The sequence below is a fragment of the Urocitellus parryii genome, chromosome 5, assembly GCF_045843805.1.
Source record: "Urocitellus parryii isolate mUroPar1 chromosome 5, mUroPar1.hap1, whole genome shotgun sequence".
NCBI classification, from domain to species: domain Eukaryota; kingdom Metazoa; phylum Chordata; class Mammalia; order Rodentia; family Sciuridae; genus Urocitellus; species Urocitellus parryii.
The window spans coordinates 101,820,253-101,843,961 of NC_135535.1; positions in this window are offsets into that span (position 1 = coordinate 101,820,253).

The following is a 23,709-nucleotide window of genomic DNA, read 5'->3' on the forward strand; positions in this document are numbered from 1 at the left end:
CTTTCATTGAAATGAGCTTCCTCACCATTTAGTGGTTCCTGAATGAATAGAAACCCACAGTGCCTCCAAGTTCATCCTTGAGAAATGGCTTGATAAATACCATGAAATTTTTGAAATTCCCATGACCACGTGGCACTGGAGAACCTTTGGGTGTCCTGTTGCTGATCATGAGTGTACCAGACAGTGCCTTGATTGACTGGGTTTCATGAAAATGGTGTAGAACAGAGATGCCAGTAAGTTGGAGCCTGCTGATTAGTGGGCCTAGAGCAGTGGTGTGCAGGTGTGTGATAAAACGTCTGTGGTGGGGCCATGTGGATCTGCCATTGGCTTCCACATGGCTTGTCACCTACACGGTGCAGCCAGCAGACCCTTATATGTAAAGGCATCTTGTTCTATGGAGAGGTTTCCGGGCAATGTTCAGAATCAGGTTGCTATGGTCAAGGGGGCAAGCTCTGTGGGCTAGAAGCCTGGTTGGTGCATTCTCCTAGGACCCTGAATCAGCACACGTGACAGAACTCCCTCCAGCACTGTGTCCCAGTTGAACTCCTTGTATTTCATGAAGCAAATAGGAAACTCCCAGTGAAGCAGCAAGAAACACCAGGAAAAGTGGAGGATGACCAAATGGCCTCACAGTCCACACGGGGAAACACTTAGACCCCAGTGGCCACAGTGGACCTACAAAGAGAGAATTCAGCACTGCTGCCTCATGTTCATTGGAAAATCAGAAACCATGTCCTCCAGGCCACATAGATGCAGACCAAGCTTTGATGGTCTCACTACAAAGGAAGATAAAGCTCCTGACAACAACATATATTTCAAGGGTCCAACCTCAGAGGCAGTTTCCCAAGAAGTCTTTAGGCCAGCAGAGCTCCATGTTTGGGGAGTGTTTATCCTGTCCCTTACTTATGGAAACTCCTCTACCACCTCCAAGGTTGTGAACTCCTGAGCATTTTCCATTGTATATATGTATTCACAGATTTTCTAACTCTTCTCTTCGAATCGTGTCTTACTTGGGGCAAAGGTAATGTCAAGGCATTGTTCTTGATGAGAGTGGGAAGATTTTTGTGTAGCACAGAATTGCATACACATTGGATTCATTTTCCTATTTTCCATTCAAAATACTGAATCCCTGACACTAACCCATACCCTCCTAGACTCCAATCCTGATATGATGGAGGAAAATAACACAAACAGAATAGCAATACATGCAGTTCAGAGGAGGCATGGTGTATAATTTGACTTTCCTTTGGCATTATAAAGGCTAGGTGTTATAAATCTAGTCCAATTTAAGAGAAGTAGTTCTCCATGTGTTTGTAAAGTTAACAAGTATGTGAATTCCTGTCTCCCTTTCTCTGTAGCCTATTCAGCACATGTATTTTTACATGCACATATAGAATCCTACCTGGTATCCCACGTACATTCTTGTGAGGAGGCTGACATGGCAGATACAAATTGTGACAAGAGATCACTCCTCGTAAATGCTGTTGGAACTGAAAATTCAACCTATAGGTGAGCTTTCTACTTGAACAACATGATACATAAATCCATGTTCAGTAAATTAAATATTTTTGGATCTGTGGATGATACATATTTCATGATGAATTTTGATTGGCATATATATTTCGACTTTTTAAAGTCTCTGTGTGTTTGTATTGTTTGAATGTATATATATATATATATATATATATATATATATATATACACAAACACACACACACACACAGTCTCTCCCTCCAGATTTTTCAAAGTATGAAGTATATGTGTCTTATTATACACTCCCTAAATTCATTCATGTTCATGTATGTGGATTTATAATCATCTTTTCCAAAGATTATTCTCAGAAATATTCATCCACCTGAAATACACATTTGTTTCCTAGTGAATGGTCCTTAGAAATCCTAATATTTCTACAGTAACTGACCGAGTTTAGCATCAATGCAAGTAGATTCCTATGATACATGATGTGTATTTTGACGTTTCTTTTTTTTCGACACTGGTACATCACTATTTCTTCAGTTGATGCACATCATAGGATATATATTTCATCCACAAGTTCACAAATTTACAGGCATTTGGTTCACTTTCAATCACTTCCTGCTTCAGAACACATGTACTCCTGTATATTTCTGCACTGGCCTTTTCATGAGACTTCTTTCCAAACACATTATTTTCGATTTCCATAATCACTTTTCAAGCAAATCTCACACAGCCTTCAATGTAAACCAGAACCCTAATATTACCATTAGATATATAACTCGTTGGAATGAATGATTGTGTATCAATATTAGATTTCCTATATATTTTCAGGTATCAGTTCAATCCATTAAGTAAATTGGAACCAGTTATACTATTTATTCACAGTATGGTCTATTCATGCATTATCTCTATATTCATAGACAGAAGGTACACCTATTGGTGCCTCCAAATAGTAATCAACACGTCTTCAAGATATTGCTCCCAGAAATGGTGGAAGAAATACTCATGTCACATGATCTACATATACATTTGATCACAGTGATATTCTTGACACATAATTCAAAGTTCACACTTATGATTGTACCAAAGTCTAAATGGAAAGTGAGCATGGATTACTAAACACATCCTTGTCCAGGGGCCTAATGCTCTCAAATGTCAATCCTATTGGTGACTACACAGTTGCTTCGTCCTAAGAGTACATATTCAACCTCAACCCTGTTGAAAATATCTAATCCTATCACTCACTTTATACTTTGACTGATTTCCCAATGTCTCTATTGATATCTGCTCTCCTACCTAATTTCCCATATTCATTACTGTGACTGACTCTTCACATGTGCTGACATTTACATCTACTCTCTGACACCCTACTGCTAAAGAACTTTTGGTCCAAATGTTATACTCACTCTTCTTCCTAAACCTACTGACTATCTTCCTAATCCTACCTACTATCTCTTTTTGACTGGATGTTCTCTTCCACATTCAATCATCCAAGGTACAAGGTCTTATGCCATTGTATATCAATTTATCTGAGACATCTGTGCAGAATGTAATTCAAAGCTAAGTATCCCAGTCAAGGGCCCAATGCCCTTCTGGGCTTCAAAGCTTACTTAGATTTCTGTTGTCATACATATACTTCACCTATACATTATTATATATATCGCAGGTTCCCAATACCATTCTTCATCCAGTAGAATGATTCCTAACCCAAATCAAACATGTTCTTACCCCTAACCATACACTGTTCCCTCAATCCAACTTTACAGAAGAGCAGGGACAGAGTTGGTCTTACAATAGAGGAATGTAGGGGATCTTCCACCTGCTGAGAACTCAAAGGTCCATGCAGAAACGATCCCTGGAGAAGAAGTAGGCAGCTCTGAAGGACATGAGAGAGCAAAAGTCATCTTCCATGGCAAACAACCTGGTCAGGATGAAGGGTTGTGTCTGTATGAGCCTCTGCCTTCTTAATGTAGACAAGATGGACCAAACCAGGCCTGTGTGGAAAGCTGTTCCTGGGTGCTAATTAAGGATATACCATTCTAACTTGTGAAAGTGTCACAGGAAGCAGGGGCAGCCTCCATCTCATAGGACCCTTGGAAGCAACTGTTAGGACAATTTGGTTGCCAAGGCAGTGACCTCATTCAGTTCCTGAAGGAAGTGACCTCACCTCAGTTCTTTTGTGATGAAACTCTTTGAACTCGGCAACCAGGAAGCCAGGCACCCAGAGCCAGTTTCAGTCCCAGTCCCAGTGGGCTGACTTGTTTGCATTTACCAAGGAGAGAGTCAGTCTTTCTTGGTACCTACTGATGTGAGGATGACCAAATGCCAGGAAAGCTCTGAAGAGGGGACTTTTCTGAGAAAGCAGGTAGTGAGTGGCTCACTGGTGGCTCCTGACAACTTCATTGAGTAGGCCAAGGAGGCCAGATCTGAGAGAGGACGGGCCATTTTGGGGGAACATTGTATGGCCCACCAGTCAGAAGACACTCCAGATAGTCACAGACCTACTTGGGGGAAGGAGGTGCCTTAGTGGGTGTGGGTGTGAGTTTATGGTTTTGTCTCATGTTCTGAGAATAGGTAGGAAAGGCAGTTTGTTTGGTTTGGAGTGGACTGTTTCTAGTAAGTCATTTGACAAGGCGAGTGTTTCTATGTCTGTGTATCCCACTGTATCCCTGGTTGTAGACATTGGAAAAGAGAATGAATCAATGGCTGCGTCCTGTCTAGTAGAAAACTTTCCAGCATTCATCCTTTCCAATTTATGAATGGACTGGTGCTTGCCTTATCTATGGGCAGCACCTACTATCTTGCTAAGTTCCTGTTTTCTTCCTGAATTCTGGCCACTGTCCAGAATTGGCTCATGGTTTTGTGTCCAAGATATGTACCACCTCCCAGCTCTGTGACATGGCCATGTACTGGATAACTGAAGGGAATGGCAAGCATCTCAGAAAACTCAGATATCAGTGTGACCAGTAAAGTGTCAGTGGAGAAACCCTGCTTTGGGCCTTTTGCTTACTTATTGTTCTGTTGCCCTGACTCTCAGGAAGGTCTTTGCCTCAGGCTACCCCTTTGTGAAGCCTGAAGTAAACAGTTTTCAAATGGAAATGAAGGGGCATCACCTGTGGCTTTTTGCTTAATTCCTTTGCAAAGGGATGTGTGTGAATCAGCCTCTTGGCCCTGTGTGAGGCTGTGGCTTAGATTCTCAGCACCTGATGGATTAAAGAAAGATCCCATGTGTGCATCCAAAGCCAAAATGGCAAAAAGAGCAGTCATTGTGGATGAAGCCTCTCACTTTCCTCTGGAAAGTTCCTGACCTCCATCAAGTGAGAATAGGGATCCTTTGGGTCAAATGAGTTCTTCAAAGCCCTGCAGAGGCTATCCCATAGGTTCTTGGGTTTTCTCATGTCTCCAATTCACAGAAAGAATCTATACCCGAAAGTCAGTAGTCCTCAATTTGGAGAAGCAGAGCAGTATTAATGGCAGGCGTGTTTGATCACTCCTGGTTCACAGGCCACCCTGACATTAGGCAAATGAGGGGCAAGGGAGCTTATTCTAGACACTGTCTTGGGCTGCCCCCTCATGGAAACCTCCAGCCAGAGGTTATGATGAGTGTCTATATGGAAGAAGATGAGGGCCATGTGGCAGTGTTTTGGTTGGAATTGTGGTCATTTCTGTGGCGGTTGGAAGGGATGACTTTGTCCACCTGGGCTTGAACTCTGGCGTGATTCCCCTTAGAGACTGAGTTCTGGTACTGAACTCAGAGAAGTATTGCCATGAATTGTGTTGGGATTTTAGGAGGCCACGCATGAGAGTTGCCCTTGGAAACTGAGATCTAGGCCCAGGGTGGCTTTCCACAGAGCACTGGGAATCTCAGCCAGGATATCACATGATTTTATTCTTAAAGACCTGGCAGCCATAATTGAGAGTCAAAACACACAGGGACCTCACATTGTAGACCTCAATGGGCCTGGCTTGATGTGACCTTTTGGCCACTCTTGGGAAGCCTTGCCTCTGAGTGTTTCTCCAGAGCTTTCATTGAAATGAGCTTCCTCACCATTTAGTGGTTCCTGAATGAATAGAAACCCACAGTGCCTCCAAGTTCATCCTTGAGAAATGGCTTGATAAATACCATGAAATTTTTGAAATTCCCATGACCACGTGGCACTGGAGAACCTTTGGATGTCCTGTTGCTGATCATGAGTGTACCAGACAGTGCCTTGATTGACTGGGTTTCATGAAAATGGTGTAGAACAGAGATGCCAGTAAGTTGGAGCCTGCTGATTAGTGGGCCTAGAGCAGTGGTGTGCAGGTGTGTGATAAAACATCTGTGGTGGGGCCATGTGGATCTGCCATTGGCTTCCACATGGCTTGTGACTGACACGGTGCAGCCAGCAGAGCCTTATATGTAAAGGCATCTTGTTCTATGGAGAGGTTTCCGGGCAATGTTCAGAATCAGGTTGCTATGGTCAAGGGGGCAAGCTCTGTGGGATCGAAGCCTGGTTGGTGCATTCTCCTAGGACCCTGAGTCAGCACACGTGACAGAACTCCCTCCAGCACTGTGTCCCAGTTGAACTCCTTGTATTTCATGAAGCAAATAGGAAACTCCCAGTGAAGCAGCAAGAAACACCAGGAAAAGTGGAGGATGACCAAATGGCCTCACAGTCCACACGGGGAAACACTTAGACCCCAGTGGCCACAGTTGACCTACAAAGAGAGAATTCAGCACTGCTGCCTCATGTTCATTGGAAAATCAGAAACCATGTCCTCCAGGCCACATAGATGCAGACCAAGCTTTGATGGTCTCACTACAAAGGAAGATAAAGCTCCTGACAACAACATATATTTCAAGGGTCCAACCTCAGAGGCAGTTTCCCAAGAAGTCTTTAGGCCAGCAGAGCTCCAGGTTTGGGGAGTGTTTATCCTGTCCCTTACTTATGGAAACTCCCCTACCACCTCCAAGGTTGTGAACTCCTGAGCATTTTCCATTGTATATATGTATTCTCAGATTTTCTAACTCTTCTCTTCGAATCGTGTCTTACTTGGGGCAAAGGTAATGTCAAGGCATTGTTCTTGATGAGAGTGGGAAGATTTTTGTGTAGCACAGAATTGCATACACATTGGATTCATTTTCCTATTTTCCATTCAAAATACTGAATCCCTGACACTAACCCATACCCTCCTAGACTCTGATTACCAATCCTGATATGATGGAGGAAAATAACACAAACAGAATAGCAATACATGCAGTTCAGAGGAGGCATGGTGTATAATTGGACTTTCCTTTGGCATTATAAAGGCAAGGTGTTATAAATCTAATCCAATTTAAGAGAAGTAGTTCTCCATGTGTTTGTAAAGTTAACAAGTATGTGAATTCCTGTCTCCCTTTCTCTGTAGCCTATTCAGCACATGTATTTTTACATGCACATATAGAATCCTACCTGGTATCCCACGTACATTCTTGTGAGGAGGCTGACATGGCAGATACAAATTGTGAGAAGAGATCACTCCTCGTAAATGCTGTTGGAACTGAAAATTCAACCTATGGGTGAGCTTTCTACTTGAACAACATGATACATAAATCCATGTTCAGTAAATTAAATATTTTTGGATCTGTGGATGATACATATTTCATGATGAATTTTGATTGGCATATATGTTTCGACTTTTTAAAGTCTCTGTGTGTTTGTATTGTTTGAATGTATGTATATATATATATATATATATATATATATATATATATATATACATACACACACACACACACACACACACACACAGTCTCTCTCTCCAGATTTTTCAAAGTATGAAGTATATGTGTCTTATTATACACTCCCTAAATTCATTCATGTTCATGTATGTGGATTTATAATCATCTTTTCCAAAGATTATTCTCAGAAATATTAATCCACCTGAAATACACATTTGTTTCCTAGTGAATGGTCCTTAGAAATCCTAATATTTCTACAGTAACTGACCGAGTTTAGCATCAATGCAACTAGATTCCTATGATACATGATGTTTATTTTGACGTTTCTTTTTTTTTTTTCGACACTGGTACATCACTATTTCTTCAGTTGATGCACATCATAGGATATATATTTCATCCACAAGTTCACAAATTTACAGGCATTTGGTTCACTTTCAATCACTTCCTGCTTCAGAACACATGTACTCCTGTATATTTCTGCACTGGCCTTTTCATGAGACTTCTTTCCAAACACATTATTTTCGATTTCCATAATCACTTTTCAAGCAAATCTCACACAGCCTTCATGGTAAACCAGAACCCTAATATTACCATTAGATATATAACTCGTTGGAATGAATGATTGTGTATCAATATTAGATTTCCTATATATTTTCAGGTATCAGTTCAATCCATTATGTAAATTGGAACCAGTTATACTATTTATTCACAGTATGGTCTATTCATGCATTATCTCTATATTCATAGACACAAGGTACACCTATTGGTGCCCCCAAATACTAATCAACACGTCTTCAAGATATTGCTCCCAGAAATGGTGGAAGAAATACTCATGTCACCTGATCTACATATACATTTGATCACAGTGATATTCTGGACACATAATGCAAAGTTCACACTTATGATTGTACCAAAGTCTAAATGGAAAGTGAGCATGGATTACTAAACACATCCTTGTCCAGGGGCCTAATGCTCTCAAATGTCAATCCTATTGGTGACTACACAGTTGCTTCATCCTAAGAGTACATATTCAACCTCAACCCTGTTGAAAATATCTAATCCTATCACTCACTTTATACTTTGACTGATTTCCCAATGTCTCTATTGATATCTGCTCTCCTACCTAATTTCCCATATTCATTATTGTGACTGACTCTTCACATGTGCTGACATTTACATCTACTCTCTAACTGACACCCTACTGCTAAAGAACTTTTGGTCCAAATGTTATACTCACTCTTCTTCCTAAACCTACTGACTATCTTCCTAATCCTACCTACTATCCCTTTTTGACTGGATGTTCTCTTCCACATTCAATCATCCAAGGTACAAGGTCTTATGCCATTGTATATCAATTTATCTGAGACATCTGTGCAGAATGTAATTCAAAGCTAAGTATCCCAGTCAAGGGCCCAATGCCCTTCTGGGCTTCAAAGCTTACTAAGATTTCTGTTGTCATACATATACTTCACCTATACATTATTATATATATCGCAGGTTCCCAATACCATTCTTCACCCAGTAGAATGATTCCTAACCCAAATCAAACATGTTCTTACCCCTAACCATACACTGTTCCCTCAATCCAACTTTACAGAAGAGCAGGGACAGAGTTGGTCTTAAAATAGAGGAATGTAGGGGATCTTCCACCTGCTGAGAACTCAAAGGTCCATGCAGAAATGATCCCTGGAGAAGAAGTAGGCAGCTCTGAAGGACATGAGAGAGCAAAAGTCATCTTCCATGGCAAACAACCTGGTCAGGATGAAGGGTTGTGTCTGTATGAGCCTCTGCCTTCTTAATGTAGACAAGATGGACCAAACCAGGCCTGTGTGGAAAGCTGTTCCTGGGTGCCTATGGAGGATATACCATTCTAACTTGTGAAAGTGTCACAGGAAGCAGGGGCAGCCTCCATCTCATAGGACCCTTGGAAGCAACTGTTAGGACAATTTGGTTGCCAAGGCAGTGACCTCATTCAGTTCCTGAAGGAAGTGACCTCACCTCACTTCTTTTGTGATGGAACTCTTTGAACTTGGCAACCAGGAAGCCAGGCACCCAGAGCCAGTTTCAGTCCCAGTCCCAGTGGGCTGACTTGTTTGCATTTACCAAGGAGAGAGTCAGTCTTTCTTGGTACCTACTGATGTGAGGATGACCAAATGCCAGGAAAGCTCTGAAGAGGGGACTTTTCTGAGAAAGCAGGTAGTGAGTGGCTCACTGGTGGCTCCTGACAACTTCATTGAGTAGGCCAAGGAGGCCAGATCTGAGAGAGGACGGGCCATTTTGGGGGAACATTGTATGGCCCACCAGTCAGAAGACACTCCAGATAGTCACAGACCTACTTGAGGGAAGGAGGTGCCTTAGTGGGTGTGGGTGTGAGTTTATGGTTTTGTCTCATGTTCTGAGAATAGGTAGGAAAGGCAGTTTGTTTGGTTTGGAGTGGACTGTTTCTAGTAAGTCATTTGACAAGGCGAGTGTTTCTATGTCTGTGTATCCCACTGTATCCCTGGTTGTAGACATTGGAAAAGAGAATGAATCAATGGATGCATCCTGTCTAGTAGAAAACTTTCCAGCATTCATCTTTCCAATTTATGAATGGACTGGGGCTTGCCTTATCTATGGGCAACACCTACTATCTTGCTAAGTTCCTGTTTTCTTCCTGAATTCTGGCCACTCTCCAGAATTGGCTCATGGTTTTGTGTCCAAGATATGTACCACCTCCCAGCTCTGTGACATGGCCATGTACTGGATAACTGAAGGGAATGGCAAGCATCTCAGAAAACTCAGATATCAGTGTGACCAGTAAAGTGTCAGTGGAGAAACCCTGCTTTGGGCCTTTTGCTTACCTATTGTTCTGTTGCCCTGAATGTCAGGAAGGTCTTTGCCTCAGGCTACCCCTTTGTGAAGCCTGAAGTAAACAGTTTTCAAATGGAAATGAAGGGGCATCACCTGTGGCTTTTTGCTTAATTCCTTTGCAAAGGGATGTGTGTGAATCAGCCTCTTGGCCCTGTGTGAGGCTGTGGCTTAGATTCTCAGCACCTGATGGATTAAAGAAAGATCCCATGTGTGCATCCAAAGCCAAAATGGGAAAAAGAGCAGTCATTGTGGATGAAGCCTCTCACTTTCCTCTGGAAAGTTCCTGACCTCCATCAAGTGAGAATAGGGATCCTTTGGGTCAAATGAGTTCTTCAAAGCCCTGCAGAGGCTATCCCATAGGTTCTTGGGTTTTCTCATGTCTCCAATTCACAGAAAGAATCTATACCCGAAAGTCAGTAGTCCTCAATTTGGAGAAGCAGAGCAGTATTAATGGCAGGCGTATTTGATCACTCCTGGTTCACAGGCCACCCTGACATTAGGCAAATGAGGGGCAAGGGAGCTTATTCTAGACACTGTCTTGGGCTGCCCCCTCATGGAAACCTCCAGCCAGAGGTTATGATGAGTGTCTATATGGAAGAAGATGAGGGCCATGTGGCAGTGTTTTGGTTGGAATTGTGGTCATTTCTGTGGCGGTTGGAAGGGATGACTTTGTCCACCTGGGCTTGAACTCTGGCGTGATTCCCCTTAGAGACTGAGTTCTGGTACTGAACTCAGAGAAGTATTGCCATGAATTGTGTTGGGATTTTAGGAGGCCACGCATGAGAGTTGCCCTTGGAAACTGAGATCTAGGCCCAGGGTGGCTTTCCACAGAGCACTGGGAATCTCAGCCAGGATATCACATGATTTTATTCTTAAAGACCTGGCAGCCATAATTGAGAGTCAAAACACACAGGGACCTCACATTGTAGACCTCAATGGGCCTGGCTTGATGTGACCTTTTGGCCACTCTTGGGAAGCCTTGCCTCTGAGTGTTTCTCCAGAGCTTTCATTGAAATGAGCTTCCTCACCATTTAGTGGTTCCTGAATGAATAGAAACCCACAGTGCCTCCAAGTTCATCCTTGAGAAATGGCTTGATAAATACCATGAAATTTTTGAAATTCCCATGACCACGTGGCACTGGAGAACCTTTGGGTGTCCTGTTGCTGATCATGAGTGTACCAGACAGTGCCTTGATTGACTGGGTTTCATGAAAATGGTGTAGAACAGAGATGCCAGTAAGTTGGAGCCTGCTGATTAGTGGTCCTAGAGCAGTGGTGTGCAGGTGTGTGATAAAACATCTGTGGTGGGGCCATGTGGATCTGCCATTGGCTTCCACATGGCTTGTGACTGACACGGTGCAGCCAGCAGACCCTTATATGTAAAGGCATCTTGTTCTATGGAGAGGTTTCCGGGCAATGTTCAGAATCAGGTTGCTATGGTCAAGGGGGCAAGCTCTGTGGGATCGAAGCCTGGTTGGTGCATTCTCCTAGGACCCTGAGTCAGCACACGTGACAGAACTCCCTCCAGCACTGTGTCCCAGTTGAACTCCTTGTATTTCATGAAGCAAATAGGAAACTCCCAGTGAAGCAGCAAGAAACACCAGGAAAAGTGGAGGATGACCAAATGGCCTCACAGTCCACACGGGGAAACACTTAGACCCCAGTGGCCACAGTTGACCTACAAAGAGAGAATTCAGCACTGCTGCCTCATGTTCATTGGAAAATCAGAAACCATGTCCTCCAGGCCACATAGATGCAGACCAAGCTTTGATGGTCTCACTACAAAGGAAGATAAAGCTCCTGACAACAACATATATTTCAAGGGTCCAACCTCAGAGGCAGTTTCCCAAGAAGTCTTTAGGCCAGCAGAGCTCCATGTTTGGGGAGTGTTTATCCTGTCCCTTACTTATGGAAACTCCTCTACCACCTCCAAGGTTGTAAACTCCTGAGCCTTTCCATTGTATATATGTATTCACAGATTTTCTAACTCTTCTCTTCGAATCGTGTCTTACTTGGGGCAAAGGTAATGTCAAGGCATTGTTCTTGATGAGAGTGGGAAGATTTTTGTGTAGCACAGAATTGCATACACATTGGATTCATTTTCCTATTTTCCATTCAAAATACTGAATCCCTGACACTAACCCATACCCTCCTAGACTCTGATTACCAATCCTGATATGATGGAGGAAAATAACACAAACAGAATAGCAATACATGCAGTTCAGAGGAGGCATGGTGTATAATTGGACTTTCCTTTGGCATTATAAAGGCTAGGTGTTATAAATCTAGTCCAATTTAAGAGAAGTAGTTCTCCATGTGTTTGTAAAGTTAACAAGTATGTGAATTCCTGTCTCCCTTTCTCTGTAGCACATGTATTTTTACATGCACATATAGAATCCTACCTGGTATCCCACGTACATTCTTGTGAGGAGGCTGACATGGCAGATACAAATTGTGAGAAGAGATCACTCCTCGTAAATGCTGTTGGAACGGAAAATTCAACCTATGGGTGAGCTTTCTACTTGAACAACATGATACATAAATCCATGTTCAGTAAATTAAATATTTTTGGATCTGTGGATGATACATATTTCATGATGAATTTTGATTGGCATATATATTTCGACTTTTTAAAGTCTCTGTGTATTTGTATGGTTTGAATGTATGTGTATATATATATATATATATATATATATATATATATACACAAACACACACATACACACACACACACTCACACAGTCTCTCTCTCCAGATTTTTCAAAGTATGAAATATATGTGTCTTATTATACACTCCCTAAATTCATTCATGTTCATGTATGTGGATTTATAATCATCTTTTCCAAAGATTATTCTCAGAAATATTCATCCACCTGAAATACACATTTGTTTCCTAGTGAATGGTCCTTAGAAATCCTAATATTTCTACAGTAACTGACCGAGTTTAGCATCAATGCAACTAGATTCCTATGATACATGATGTGTATTTTGACGTTTCTTTTTTTTCGACACTGGTACATCACTATTTCTTCAGTTGATGCACATCATAGGATATATATTTCATCCACAAGTTCACAAATTTACAGGCATTTGGTTCACTTTCAATCACTTCCTGCTTCAGAACACATGTACTCCTGTATATTTCTGGACTGGCCTTTTCATGAGACTTCTTTCCAAACACATTATTTTCGATTTCCATAATCACTTTTCAAGCAAATCTCACACAGCCTTCATGGTAAACCAGAACCCTAATATTACCATTAGATATATAACTGGTTGGAATGAATGATTCTGTATCAATATTAGATTTCCTATATATTTTCAGGTATCAGTTCAATCCATTATGTAAATTGGAACCAGTTATACTATTTATTCACAGTATGGTCTATTCATGCATTATGTCTATATTCATAGACACAAGGTACACCTATTGGTGCCCCCAAATACTAATCAACACGTCTTCAAGATATTGCTCCCAGAGATGGTGGAAGAAATACTCATGTCACCTGATCTACATATACATTTGATCACAGTGATATTCTGGACACATAATGCAAAGTTCACACTTATGATTGTACCAAAGTCTAAATGGAAAGTGAGCATGGATTACTAAACACATCCTTGTCCAGGGGCCTAATGCTCTCAAATGTCAATCCTATTGGTGACTACACAGTTGCTTCGTCCTAAGAGTACATATTCAACCTCAACCCTGTTGAAAATATCTAATCCTATCACTCACTTTATACTTTGACTGATTTCCCAATGTCTCTATTGATATCTGCTCTCCTACATAATTTCCCATATTCATTATTGTGACTGACTCTTCACATGTGCTGACATTTACATCTACTCTCTAACTGACACCCTACTGCTAAAGAACTTTTGGTCCAAATGTTATACTCACTCTTCTTCCTAAACCTACTGACTATCTTCCTAATCCTACCTACTATCCCTTTTTGACTGGATGTTCTCTTCCACATTCAATCATCCAAGGTACAAGGTCTTATGCCATTGTATATCAATTTATCTGAGACATCTGTGCAGAATGTAATTCAAAGCTAAGTATCCCAGTCAAGGGCCCAATGCCCTTCTGGGCTTCAAAGCTTACTTAGATTTCTGTTGTCATACATATACTTCCCCTATACATTATTATATATATCGCAGGTTCCCAATACCATTCTTCATCCAGTAGAATGATTCCTAACCCAAATCAAACATGTTCTTACCCCTAACCATACACTGTTCCCTCAATCCAACTTTACAGAAGAGCAGGGACAGAGTTGGTCTTACAATAGAGGAATGTAGGGGATCTTCCACCTGCTGAGAACTCAAAGGTCCATGCAGAAATGATCCCTGGAGAAGAAGTAGGCAGCTCTGAAGGACATGAGAGAGCAAAAGTCATCTTCCATGGCAAACAACCTGGTCAGGATGAAGGGTTGTGTCTGTATGAGCCTCTCTCTTCTTAATGTAGACAAGATGGACCAAACCAGGCCTGTGTGGAAAGCTGTTCCTGGGTGCCTATGGAGGATATACCATTCTAACTTGTGAAAGTGTCACAGGAAGCAGGGGCAGCCTCCATCTCATAGGACCCTTGGAAGCAACTGTTAGGACAATTTGGTTGCCAAGGCAGTGACCTCATTCAGTTCCTGAAGGAAGTGACCTCACCTCACTTCTTTTGTGATGGAACTCTTTGAACTTGGCAACCAGGAAGCCAGGCACCCAGAGCCAGTTTCAGTCCCAGTCCCAGTGGGCTGACTTGTTTGCATTTACCAAGGAGAGAGTCAGTCTTTCTTGGTACCTACTGATGTGAGGATGACCAAATGCCAGGAAAGCTCTGAAGAGGGGACTTTTCTGAGAAAGCAGGTAGTGAGTGGCTCACTGGTGGCTCCTGACAACTTCATTGAGTAGGCCAAGGAGGCCAGATCTGAGAGAGGACGGGCCATTTTGGGGGAACATTGTATGGCCCACCAGTCAGAAGACACTCCAGATAGTCACAGACCTACTTGGGGGAAGGAGGTGCCTTAGTGGGTGTGGGTGTGAGTTTATGGTTTTGTCTCATGTTCTGAGAATAGGTAGGAAAGGCAGTTTGTTTGGTTTGGAGTGGACTGTTTCTAGTAAGTCATTTGACAAGGCGAGTGTTTCTATGTCTGTGTATCCCACTGTATCCCTGGTTGTAGACATTGGAAAAGAGAATGAATCAATGGATGCGTCCTGTCTAGTAGAAAACTTTCCAGCATTTATCCTTTCCAATTTATGAATGGACTGGGGCTTGCCTTATCTATGGGCAACACCTACTATCTTGCTAAGTTCCTGTTTTCTTCCTGAATTCTGGCCACTCTCCAGAATTGGCTCATGGTTTTGTGTCCAAGATATGTACCACCTCCCAGCTCTGTGACATGGCCATGTACTGGATAACTGAAGGGAATGGCAAGCATCTCAGAAAACTCAGATATCAGTGTGACCAGTAAAGTGTCAGTGGAGAAACCCTGCTTTGGGCCTTTTGCTTACCTATTGTTCTGTTGCCCTGACTCTCAGGAAGGTCTTTGCCTCAGGCTACCCCTTTGTGAAGCCTGAAGTAAACAGTTTTCAAATGGAAATGAAGGGGCATCACCTGTGGCTTTTTGCTTAATTCCTTTGCAAAGGGATGTGTGTGAATCAGCCTCTTGGCCCTGTGTGAGGCTGTGGCTTAGATTCTCAGCACCTGATGGATTAAAGAAAGATCCCATGTGTGCATCCAAAGCCAAAATGGCAAAAAGAGCAGTCATTGTGGATGAAGCCTCTCACTTTCCTCTGGAAAGTTCCTGACCTCCATCAAGTGAGAATAGGGATCCTTTGGGTCAAATGAGTTCTTCAAAGCCCTGCAGAGCCTATCCCATAGGTTCTTGGGTTTTCTCATGTCTCCAATTCACAGAAAGAATCTATACCCGAAAGTCAGTAGTCCTCAATTTGGAGAAGCAGAGCAGTATTATTGGCAGGCGTGTTTGATCACTCCTGGTTCACAGGCCACCCTGACATTAGGCAAATGAGGGGCAAGGGAGCTTATTCTAGACACTGTCTTGGGCTGCCCCCTCATGGAAACCTCCAGCCAGAGTTTATGATGAGTGTCTATATGGAAGAAGATGAGGGCCATGTGGCAGTGTTTTGGTTGGAATTGTGGTCATTTCTGTGGCGGTTGGAAGGGATGACTTTGTCCACCTGGGCTTGAACTCTGGCGTGATTCCCCTTAGAGACTGAGTTCTGGTACTGAACTCAGAGAAGTATTGCCATGAATTGTGTTGGGATTTTAGGAGGCCACGCATGAGAGTTGCCCTTGGAAACTGAGATCTAGGCCCAGGGTGGCTTTCCACAGAGCACTGGGAATCTCAGCCAGGATATCACATGATTTTATTCTTAAAGACCTGGCAGCCATAATTGAGAGTCAAAACACACAGGGACCTCACATTGTAGACCTCAATGGGCCTGGCTTGATGTGACCTTTTGGCCACTCTTGGGAAGCCTTGCCTCTGAGTGTTTCTCCAGAGCTTTCATTGAAATGAGCTTCCTCACCATTTAGTGGTTCCTGAATGAATAGAAACCCACAGTGCCTCCAAGTTCATCCTTGAGAAATGGCTTGATAAATACCATGAAATTTTTGAAATTCCCATGACCACGTGGCACTGGAGAACCTTTGGGTGTCCTGTTGCTGATCATGAGTGTACCAGACAGTGCCTTGATTGACTGGGTATCATGAAAATGGTGTAGAACAGAGATGCCAGTAAGTTGGAGCCTGCTGATTAGTGGGCCTAGAGCAGTGGTGTGCAGGTGTGTGATAAAACATCTGTGGTGGGGCCATGTGGATCTGCCATTGGCTTCCACATGGCTTGTGACTGACACGGTGCAGCCAGCAGACCCTTATATGTAAAGGCATCTTGTTCTATGGAGAGGTTTCCGGGCAATGTTCAGAATCAGGTTGCTATGGTCAAGGGGGCAAGCTCTGTGGGATCGAAGCCTGGTTGGTGCATTCTCCTAGGACCCTGAGTCAGCACACGTGACAGAACTCCCTCCAGCACTGTGTCCCAGTTGAACTCCTTGTATTTCATGAAGCAAATAGGAAACTCCCAGTGAAGCAGCAAGAAATACCAGGAAAAGTGGAGGATGACCAAATGGCCTCACAGTCCACATGGGGAAACACTTAGACCCCAGTGGCCACAGTTGACCTACAAAGAGAGAATTCAGCACTGCTGCCTCATGTTCATTGGAAAATCAGAAACCATGTCCTCCAGGCCACATAGATGCAGACCAAGCTTTGATGGTCTCACTACAAAGGAAGATAAAGCTCCTGACAACAACATATATTTCAAGGGTCCAACCTCAGAGGCAGTTTCCCAAGAAGTCTTTAGGCCAGCAGAGCTCCATGTTTGGGGAGTGTTTATCCTGTCCCTTACTTATGGAAACTCCTCTACCACCTCCAAGGTTGTGAACTCCTGAGCATTTTCCATTGTATATATGTATTCACAGATTTTCTAACTCTTCTCTTCGAATCGTGTCTTACTTGGGGCAAAGGTAATGTCAAGGCATTGTTCTTGATGAGAGTGGGAAGATTTTTGTGTAGCACAGAATTGCATACACATTGGATTCATTTTCCTATTTTCCATTCAAAATACTGAATCCCTGACACTAACCCATACCCTCCTAGACTCTGATTACCAATCCTGATATGATGGAGGAAAATAACACAAACAGAATAGCAATACATGCAGTTCAGAGGAGGCATGGTGTATAATTGGACTTTCCTTTGGCATTATAAAGGCTAGGTGTTATAAATCTAGTCCAATTTAAGAGAAGTAGTTCTCCATGTGTTTGTAAAGTTAACAAGTATGTGAATTCCTGTCTCCCTTTCTCTGTAGCCTATTCAGCACATGTATTTTTACATGCACATATAGAATCCTACCTGGTATCCCACGTACATTCTTGTGAGGAGGCTGACATGGCAGATACAAATTGTGAGAAGAGATCACTCCTCGTAAATGCTGTTGGAACTGAAAATTCAACCTATGGGTGAGCTTTCTACTTGAACAACATGATACATAAATCCATGTTCAGTAAATTAAATATTTTTGGATCTGTGGATGATACATATTTCATGATGAATTTTGATTGGCATATATGTTTCGACTTTTTAAAGTCTCTGTGTGTTTGTATTGTTTGAATGTATGTATATATATATATATATATATATATATATATATATATATATATATATACATACACACACACACACACACACACACACACAGTCTCTCTCTCCAGATTTTTCAAAGTATGAAGTATATGTGTCTTATTATACACTCCCTAAATTCATTCATGTTCATGTATGTGGATTTATAATCATCTTTTCCAAAGATTATTCTCAGAAATATTAATCCACCTGAAATACACATTTGTTTCCTAGTGAATGGTCCTTAGAAATCCTAATATTTCTACAGTAACTGACCGAGTTTAGCATCAATGCAACTAGATTCCTATGATACATGATGTTTATTTTGACGTTTCTTTTTTTTTTTTCGACACTGGTACATCACTATTTCTTCAGTTGATGCACATCATAGGATATATATTTCATCCACAAGTTCACAAATTTACAGGCATTTGGTTCACTTTCAATCACTTCCTGCTTCAGAACACATGTACTCCTGTATATTTCTGCACTGGCCTTTTCATGAGACTTCTTTCCAAACACATTATTTTCGATTTCCATAATCACTTTTCAAGCAAATCTCACACAGCCTTCATGGTAAACCAGAACCCTAATATTACCATTAGATATATAACTCGTTGGAATGAATGATTGTGTATCAATATTAGATTTCCTATATATTTTCAGGTATCAGTTCAATCCATTATGTAAATTGGAACCAGTTATACTATTTATTCACAGTATGGTCTATTCATGCATTATCTCTATATTCATAGACACAAGGTACACCTATTGGTGCCCCCAAATACTAATCAACACGTCTTCAAGATATTGCTCCCAGAAATGGTGGAAGAAATACTCATGTCACCTGATCTACATATACATTTGATCACAGTGATATTCTGGACACATAATGCAAAGTTCACACTTATGATTGTACCAAAGTCTAAATGGAAAGTGAGCATGGATTACTAAACACATCCTTGTCCAGGGGCCTAATGCTCTCAAATGTCAATCCTATTGGTGACTACACAGTTGCTTCATCCTAAGAGTACATATTCAACCTCAACCCTGTTGAAAATATCTAATCCTATCACTCACTTTATACTTTGACTGATTTCCCAATGTCTCTATTGATATCTGCTCTCCTACCTAATTTCCCATATTCATTATTGTGACTGACTCTTCACATGTGCTGACATTTACATCTACTCTCTAACTGACACCCTACTGCTAAAGAACTTTTGGTCCAAATGTTATACTCACTCTTCTTCCTAAACCTACTGACTATCTTCCTAATCCTACCTACTATCCCTTTTTGACTGGATGTTCTCTTCCACATTCAATCATCCAAGGTACAAGGTCTTATGCCATTGTATATCAATTTATCTGAGACATCTGTGCAGAATGTAATTCAAAGCTAAGTATCCCAGTCAAGGGCCCAATGCCCTTCTGGGCTTCAAAGCTTACTAAGATTTCTGTTGTCATACATATACTTCACCTATACATTATTATATATATCGCAGGTTCCCAATACCATTCTTCACCCAGTAGAATGATTCCTAACCCAAATCAAACATGTTCTTACCCCTAACCATACACTGTTCCCTCAATCCAACTTTACAGAAGAGCAGGGACAGAGTTGGTCTTAAAATAGAGGAATGTAGGGGATCTTCCACCTGCTGAGAACTCAAAGGTCCATGCAGAAATGATCCCTGGAGAAGAAGTAGGCAGCTCTGAAGGACATGAGAGAGCAAAAGTCATCTTCCATGGCAAACAACCTGGTCAGGATGAAGGGTTGTGTCTGTATGAGCCTCTGCCTTCTTAATGTAGACAAGATGGACCAAACCAGGCCTGTGTGGAAAGCTGTTCCTGGGTGCCTATGGAGGATATACCATTCTAACTTGTGAAAGTGTCACAGGAAGCAGGGGCAGCCTCCATCTCATAGGACCCTTGGAAGCAACTGTTAGGACAATTTGGTTGCCAAGGCAGTGACCTCATTCAGTTCCTGAAGGAAGTGACCTCACCTCACTTCTTTTGTGATGGAACTCTTTGAACTTGGCAACCAGGAAGCCAGGCACCCAGAGCCAGTTTCAGTCCCAGTCCCAGTGGGCTGACTTGTTTGCATTTACCAAGGAGAGAGTCAGTCTTTCTTGGTACCTACTGATGTGAGGATGACCAAATGCCAGGAAAGCTCTGAAGAGGGGACTTTTCTGAGAAAGCAGGTAGTGAGTGGCTCACTGGTGGCTCCTGACAACTTCATTGAGTAGGCCAAGGAGGCCAGATCTGAGAGAGGACGGGCCATTTTGGGGGAACATTGTATGGCCCACCAGTCAGAAGACACTCCAGATAGTCACAGACCTACTTGGGGGAAGGAGGTGCCTTAGTGGGTGTGGGTGTGAGTTTATGGTTTTGTCTCATGTTCTGAGAATAGGTAGGAAAGGCAGTTTGTTTGGTTTGGAGTGGACTGTTTCTAGTAAGTCATTTGACAAGGCGAGTGTTTCTATGTCTGTGTATCCCACTGTATCCCTGGTTGTAGACATTGGAAAAGAGAATGAATCAATGGATGCGTCCTGTCTAGTAGAAAACTTTCCAGCATTTATCCTTTCCAATTTATGAATGGACTGGGGCTTGCCTTATCTATGGGCAACACCTACTATCTTGCTAAGTTCCTGTTTTCTTCCTGAATTCTGGCCACTCTCCAGAATTGGCTCATGGTTTTGTGTCCAAGATATGTACCACCTCCCAGCTCTGTGACATGGCCATGTACTGGATAACTGAAGGGAATGGCAAGCATCTCAGAAAACTCAGATATCAGTGTGACCAGTAAAGTGTCAGTGGAGAAACCCTGCTTTGGGCCTTTTGCTTACCTATTGTTCTGTTGCCCTGACTCTCAGGAAGGTCTTTGCCTCAGGCTACCCCTTTGTGAAGCCTGAAGTAAACAGTTTTCAAATGGAAATGAAGGGGCATCACCTGTGGCTTTTTGCTTAATTCCTTTGCAAAGGGATGTGTGTGAATCAGCCTCTTGGCCCTGTGTGAGGCTGTGGCTTAGATTCTCAGCACCTGATGGATTAAAGAAAGATCCCATGTGTGCATCCAAAGCCAAAATGGCAAAAAGAGCAGTCATTGTGGATGAAGCCTCTCACTTTCCTCTGGAAAGTTCCTGACCTCCATCAAGTGAGAATAGGGATCCTTTGGGTCAAATGAGTTCTTCAAAGCCCTGCAGAGCCTATCCCATAGGTTCTTGGGTTTTCTCATGTCTCCAATTCACAGAAAGAATCTATACCCGAAAGTCAGTAGTCCTCAATTTGGAGAAGCAGAGCAGTATTATTGGCAGGCGTGTTTGATCACTCCTGGTTCACAGGCCACCCTGACATTAGGCAAATGAGGGGCAAGGGAGCTTATTCTAGACACTGTCTTGGGCTGCCCCCTCATGGAAACCTCCAGCCAGAGTTTATGATGAGTGTCTATATGGAAGAAGATGAGGGCCATGTGGCAGTGTTTTGGTTGGAATTGTGGTCATTTCTGTGGCGGTTGGAAGGGATGACTTTGTCCACCTGGGCTTGAACTCTGGCGTGATTCCCCTTAGAGACTGAGTTCTGGTACTGAACTCAGAGAAGTATTGCCATGAATTGTGTTGGGATTTTAGGAGGCCACGCATGAGAGTTGCCCTTGGAAACTGAGATCTAGGCCCAGGGTGGCTTTCCACAGAGCACTGGGAATCTCAGCCAGGATATCACATGATTTTATTCTTAAAGACCTGGCAGCCATAATTGAGAGTCAAAACACACAGGGACCTCACATTGTAGACCTCAATGGGCCTGGCTTGATGTGACCTTTTGGCCACTCTTGGGAAGCCTTGCCTCTGAGTGTTTCTCCAGAGCTTTCATTGAAATGAGCTTCCTCACCATTTAGTGGTTCCTGAATGAATAGAAACCCACAGTGCCTCCAAGTTCATCCTTGAGAAATGGCTTGATAAATACCATGAAATTTTTGAAATTCCCATGACCACGTGGCACTGGAGAACCTTTGGGTGTCCTGTTGCTGATCATGAGTGTACCAGACAGTGCCTTGATTGACTGGGTATCATGAAAATGGTGTAGAACAGAGATGCCAGTAAGTTGGAGCCTGCTGATTAGTGGGCCTAGAGCAGTGGTGTGCAGGTGTGTGATAAAACATCTGTGGTGGGGCCATGTGGATCTGCCATTGGCTTCCACATGGCTTGTGACTGACACGGTGCAGCCAGCAGACCCTTATATGTAAAGGCATCTTGTTCTATGGAGAGGTTTCCGGGCAATGTTCAGAATCAGGTTGCTATGGTCAAGGGGGCAAGCTCTGTGGGATCGAAGCCTGGTTGGTGCATTCTCCTAGGACCCTGAGTCAGCACACGTGACAGAACTCCCTCCAGCACTGTGTCCCAGTTGAACTCCTTGTATTTCATGAAGCAAATAGGAAACTCCCAGTGAAGCAGCAAGAAATACCAGGAAAAGTGGAGGATGACCAAATGGCCTCACAGTCCACATGGGGAAACACTTAGACCCCAGTGGCCACAGTTGACCTACAAAGAGAGAATTCAGCACTGCTGCCTCATGTTCATTGGAAAATCAGAAACCATGTCCTCCAGGCCACATAGATGCAGACCAAGCTTTGATGGTCTCACTACAAAGGAAGATAAAGCTCCTGACAACAACATATATTTCAAGGGTCCAACCTCAGAGGCAGTTTCCCAAGAAGTCTTTAGGCCAGCAGAGCTCCATGTTTGGGGAGTGTTTATCCTGTCCCTTACTTATGGAAACTCCTCTACCACCTCCAAGGTTGTGAACTCCTGAGCATTTTCCAGTGTATATATGTATTCACAGATTTTCTAACTCTTCTCTTCGAATCGTGTCTTACTTGGGGCAAAGGTAATGTCAAGGCATTGTTCTTGATGAGAGTGGGAAGATTTTTGTGTAGCACAGAATTGCATACACATTGGATTCATTTTCCTATTTTCCATTCAAAATACTGAATCCCTGACACTAACCCATACCCTCCTAGACTCTGATTACCAATCCTGATATGATGGAGGAAAATAACACAAACAGAATAGCAATACATGCAGTTCAGAGGAGGCATGGTGTATAATTGGACTTTCCTTTGGCATTATAAAGGCTAGGTGTTATAAATCTAGTCCAATTTAAGAGAAGTAGTTCTCCATGTGTTTGTAAAGTTAACAAGTATGTGAATTCCTGTCTCCCTTTCTCTGTAGCCTATTCAGCACATGTATTTTTACATGCACATATAGAATCCTACCTGGTATCCCACGTACATTCTTGTGAGGAGGCTGACATGGCAGATACAAATTGTGAGAAGAGATCACTCCTCGTAAATGCTGTTGGAACTGAAAATTCAACCTATGGGTGAGCTTTCTACTTGAACAACATGATACATAAATCCATGTTCAGTAAATTAAATATTTTTGGATCTGTGGATGATACATATTTCATGATGAATTTTGATTGGCATA